This window comes from Leucoraja erinacea, chromosome 28 (assembly GCF_028641065.1).
Source record: "Leucoraja erinacea ecotype New England chromosome 28, Leri_hhj_1, whole genome shotgun sequence".
NCBI lineage: Eukaryota > Metazoa > Chordata > Chondrichthyes > Rajiformes > Rajidae > Leucoraja > Leucoraja erinaceus.
In genome coordinates, this window is record NC_073404.1 from 3,689,972 (window position 1) to 3,695,971 (window position 6,000).

Consider the following 6,000-nt stretch of genomic DNA (forward strand, 5'->3'; position numbering starts at 1 on the left):
CTCTCATCCTTCTAAACTCCAGAGTGTACATGCCCAGCTGCTCCATTCTCTCAGCATATGACAGTCCCACCATCCCGGGAATTAACCTTGTAAATCTACGCTGCACTCCCTCAATAGCAAGAATGTCCTTCCTCAAATTAGGGAACCAAAACTGTACACAACACTCCAGGTGTGGTCTCACTAGGGCTGTACACAACTACAGAAGGACCTATTTGCTCCTATATTCGATTCCTCTTGTTATAAAGGCCAACATGCCATTCGCTTTCTTCACTGCCTGCTGTACCTGCATGTTTTACGTTCTCCCTGTGACTGCATGGGTTTTCTCCGGGTGCTCCGGTTTCCTTCCGCACTCCAGAGACGTCCAGGTTTGTGGGTTAATTGGCTTTGTTAGGTTGTATAAGAATTGTCCCTAATGCGTGTAGGGTCATGTATGGGGGGAAATCGCAGGTCGGCATGGACTTGGTGGGCCGAACGCCTCATTTCCACACTGTATCTCGAAGGTGAAGTAAAGTGTGTGATGTTGTACGGAGCCCGCTGTGTTAACTCTGGTAAATTAACCATTAATAAGGAAGCAGTAAAGCTGATCATACTGACTATAGACACACATTTGTTTAAGAAGGAACTGCAGATGCTGGAAAAATCGAAGGTAGACAAAAATGCTGGAGGAACTCAGCAGGTGAGGCAGCATCTATGGAGCGAAGGAATAGGTGACGTTTCGGGACGAAACGTCACCTATTCCTTCACTCCATAGATGCTGCCTCACCCGCTTAGTTTCTCCAGCATTTATGTCTACCTATAGACAAACATCTAATCATATTTGTCAGTGTTGCCTGTCTCAGTGTGACATCTACGATTGCATTAATTAGCTGACCATGACCAGTTTTTAACTCTTGAGTGAATAACAAATATAGAATGTAAATTGATGTAATTAAACAGCTCATTGCTGCAACCAGTGTGACTGGAGCCCTCTTGAATTCTGCCTTCAGAACCAATTGCTGATAACATTCCCACTGCCGCAAATGTTCTTCGATATAAAATCCTTCATCCTCTCCTTGAAATCCCCTTATTGGTTATTTAGAGAATAGTGTTCCTCATTCACTTTAATTAAGTGAATGTTTTTGTTTTTTTTAAATGAGTGCAAATATCAGTTGTGCGAGAGCATGTAGTATGTGTAGTCCTCTCCAGCTTCATTTGATTTCAGGACGGCACGGTGGCCCAGTGGTAGAGTTGCTGCCCCACGGCGCCAGAGACCCAGATTCGATCCTGACTACGGGTGCTGTCTGTACGGAGTTTTGTACGTTCTCTCAGTGACTGCGTGGGTTTTCTCCGGGAGCTCCGGTTTCTTCCCACACTCCAAAAACGTGCAGGTTTGTAGGTTGATTGGCTTCTGTAAATTGCCCCTAATGTGTAAGATCGTGCTAGTGTACGTGTTGTCGCTGGTCAGCGCGGATTCGGTGGGACGAAGGTCCTGATTCCATGCTGTATCTCTAAAGTCACACAGTCTAAAGGCTTGTTGATGTTTTGGGCTTTGAGGGAATTATCGATCAATGTGACTGGGGCCACTTTTAAATTATGAAGGTGCAGTTTAGATAATCACTTCAACATTCTTTTGCAGTCAATTTTAGCACAACCCTAAAGGGCCTGTCCCACTGTACGAGGTAAATCAAGAATTCTCCCGAGTTTTCCCCTGATTCAAACTCGGAGAATGTCCATAGCGGGTCCGTAGGAGTTCGTGGATGTCTCGTAGCGGCTCGTAAGAGTAACAGTAGGTACTCAGGAAATCCGGTAAACTCGTGACGTTTTTTCAACACTGTGAAAAATGTCCACGAGTAAAAAAATACTCGCGATGAAAAAATGTGTTACTTTTTACTCGTACGGGCCGCTACGAGACATCCACGAACTCCTACGGACCCGCTACGGTCTGTGGAATTCTCTGCCTCAGAGGGCGGTGGAGGCAGGTTCTCTGGATGTTTTCAAAAGAGAGAGCTAGATTGGGCTCTTAAAAATAGCGGAGTCAGGGGATATGGGGGGAAGGCAGGAACGGGGTACAGATTGGGGATGATCAGCCATGAATTCATATTGAATGGCGGTGCTGGTTGGAAGGGCCGAATGGCCTACTCCTACACCTATATTGTCTATTGAAGGCATGTTACAAAAGAAAGGAAGGATGTAATTTTTTTAGCTGCTTTATGATGTGCTTTCAATATCACATATTATTGTCTATGTTCTGTGAAATGTTTTCACAGTTCAACCACAGTGAACATCCAGACAATGACACAGACTGGTTTTGATTGATTTGGGTGAATTTCCAGTCAAATAAAGCCGCCAGCCCAAGACACATTTCAACACTGGGCGGGTATCTGGTTTGCAGAAGGATAATTGGAGTGTTGAGAGATGGGCTAAGCACGGATATTCAACTGCAACGTGCTTTAGAAGGCTTGGAGGCACTTTCTCCGCCCTGCTGGGATGTTTTGGTGCTGCAGACAACACCACTCAAGTGAAATGTTTTTTTAAGAAGGAACTGCAGATGCTGGTTTAAACCGAACGTCGACACAAAAAGCTGGAGTAACTCAGCGGGACAGGCAGCATTTCTGGAGAGAAGGAATGGGTGGCGTTTCGGGTCGAGACCCTTCTTCAGACACCCAAGTGAATATTGATTTCTCTAACTTCAGATAGTCCTGGCATTCCCCCTCTCTCTATCCCTTCCCCACCCAAGTCTGGCTTTCACCCAACAAACAGCTAACAATGGCCTGTTTGTTTCCTTTATCATCGTTACAGTTTTGCATACCTTTCATTCATTGTTCTTTATCTCTCTACATCATCAAATATATCTCTCGTTTCCCTTATCCCCAACCAGACTGAGGAAGGGTCTCCAGTTACACAAAGGAATTTGTAGAGTCTGAAGATGGGTCCCGGCCCAAGATGTCACCTATCCTTGTCCTCCAGAGCTGCTGCCTGACCCGCTGAATTACTCCAGCACATGTTGATTGTTTGCTGCACCAGCCACGGTGGCGCAGCGGTAGAGTTGCTGCCTTACAGCACCAGAGACCCGGGTTCCATCCTGACCTTGGGTGCTATCTGTACTGAGTTTGTATGTTCTCCCTGTGACCGCGTGGGTTTTCTCTGGGTGCTCCGGTTTCCTCCCACACTCCAAAGACGTGCAGGTTTGCAGGTTAATTGGCTTCTGTAAATGGTAAATTGTCCCTAGTGTGTAGGATAGTGCTATTGGGATCGCTAGTCAATGCGGACTTGTGGGCCAAAGGAACTGTTTCTGCACTGTATCTCTAAGAGTCACACAGTGTGGAAACAGGCCCGTCAGCCAAAACCCGCCCACACTGACCAACGTGTCCCATCTACACTAGTCCCATCTGCCTGCATTTGGCCCATATCCCTCTCAACCTGCCCTATCTTAACTAATGTGTAGGAAGGAACAGCAGGCACTAGCCCTCTGCAAGGGGAAAAAATTCGGACCATCGAGCGTCTACTCCGCCATTTAATCATGGCTCATCTATCTCTCCCTCCTAACCCCATTCTCCTGCCTTCTCCCCATCACCCCTGACACCTGTACTAATCAAGAATCTATCTATCTCTGCCTTAAAAATATCCACTGACTTGGCCTCCACACCCTTCGGTGGCAAAGAATTACACAGATTCACCACCCTCTGAATAAATAAATTTCTTCTCATCTCCTTCCGAAAAGAAGGTCCTTTAATCCTGAGGCTGAGCGTGACCCTTCAGTCTGACCAGAAACGTCACCCATTCCTTCTCTCCAGAGACGCTGCCTGTCCCGCTGAGTTACTCCAGCATCTTGTGTCTGTCCATAACTAACCTATCTAAACCAAACAACCAGTTGGAAATTCGAGGGAGAGAAATGATGCTTCTGCATAGCCCCACAAATGGCTGAAAAATGAGCAAAGAACTCCCCCAGTAAGTTTGGCCGCAGCAGGCAGTATTCACTCGAGTTATATTTACTCGACAGTTAACAGCAATGTCTGGGTTAAGGCTCAACAATGAGATACAGTCTAAATTTAAAGCTGGAATAACATGGATGTAATAAGCGTATTAGTAGTTTTCGGAGTGCAAGGCAAAGAGGCCTGTCTTGTTTTCCCCCCACTCTTCAATTCAGCTCAGTGAAGGGCAGCAGAGACTCCTTGCCTTCACTGCCTTGTTTAATCTGGAGGAGACTCTGCCACTGGGATCTCTCTGCTGCGATAAGCATTGATTCTCACTGCATTGAAGTTGGCTGTGGTCGGACCACTGACTGCAGTCAACCCGTAAGACTCTTTCCACTAGTGGGAGAGTCTAGGACCAGAGGTCACAGCCTCAGAATTAAAGGACGTTCTTTTAGGAAGGAGATGAGGATAAATTTCTTTAGTCAGAGGGTGGTGAATCTGGGGAATTCTTTGCCACAGAAGGCTGTGGAGGCCAAGTCAGTGGATAGTTTTAAGGCAGAGATAGATAGATTCTTGATTAGTACGGGTATCAGGGGTTATGGGGAGAAGGCAGGAGAAAATCGGTTAGGAGGTAGAGATAGATCAGCCATGCTTGAAAGCCGGTGTAGACTAGATGGTGTGAATAGCCTGATGCTACTCCTATCCCTTATGACCTATATGATTATAAGACATAGGAGCAGAATTCGACCATTCGGTCCATCATGTCTATTCCACCTTTCGATCATGGCTGATCTATCTCTCCCTCTCAACCCCATTCTCCTGCCTTCTCCCCATAACCCCTGACACCCGTATTAAGTAAGAATCTATCAATCGAAAACACGCAATAACTTGGCCTCCACAGTCTTCTGTGGCAATGAATTCCACAGATTCACCACCCTCTGACTAAAGGGATTCATCCTCATCTCCATTGTGTAGGTACATCCTATGAATTCCGAGGCTGTGCCCTCTGGTCCTAGACTCTCCCACTGTTAGTGGCGGGCGGCACAATGACACAGGGGTGCTGTAAGGCCACAGCAGAGACCCAGGGTTCGATCCTGACTACGGGCATTGTCTGTACGGAGTTTGTTCATTCGCCCCGTGACCTGCGTGGGTTTTCTCCGGGTGCTCTGGTTTCCTCCCACACCCCAAAGACGTGGTGTGATGTAGGTTAAATGTATAGGAAGAAACTGCAAATGCTGGACTGAACATAGATACACTATGCTGGAGTAACCTCACCAGGGTTTGGTCGAGACGTCACCTATTTATTTACTGCAGAGATCAGATTCAGATTCAGATTCAGATTCAGATTCAATTATAATTGTCATTGTCAGTGTACAGTACAGAGACAACGAAATGCATTTAGCATCTCCCTTGAAGAGCGACATAGCAAACGATTTGAATAAATAATAATAAGTGTCCGGGGGGTGGGGGGTGGTGATTGGCAGTCACCGAGGTACGTTGTTGAGTAGAGTGACAGCCGCCGGAACGAAGCTGTTCCTCGACCTGCTGGTTCGGCAACGGAGAGACCTGTAGCGCCTCCATGGTAGGAGGGTAAACAGTCCATGGTTGGGGGTGAGAGCAGTCCTTGGCGATGCTGAGCGCCCTCCGCAGACAGCGCTTGCTTTGGACAGACTCATGGAGGGGAGCGTGGAACCGGTGATGCGTTGGGCAATTTTCACCACCCTCTGCAGTGCCTGGTCGGAGACAGAGCAGTTGCCATACCATACTGTGATGCAGTTTGTAAGGATGCTCTCGATGGTGCAGCGGTAGAAGTGGATTTGAGGAGACAGATGGACCTTCTTCAGTGGAAGAAGAGACGTGATGAGCCTTCTTGATCAGAGTAGAGGTTTGTGGGTCCAAGGAGGTCATCGGAGATGTTGACTCCCAGGAACCTGAAGCTAGAAACACGTGTGGATGGGGGTGTGCTGCCACCTCTGGACTCCTGAAGTCTACAATGAGTCCTTGGTCTTCTTGGAGTTAAGGGCCAGGTTGTTGTCAGCGCACCATGCTGCTAAGTGCTGGACCTCCTCCCTGTAGGCCAGCTCATCGTTGTTGCTGATGAGGCCAA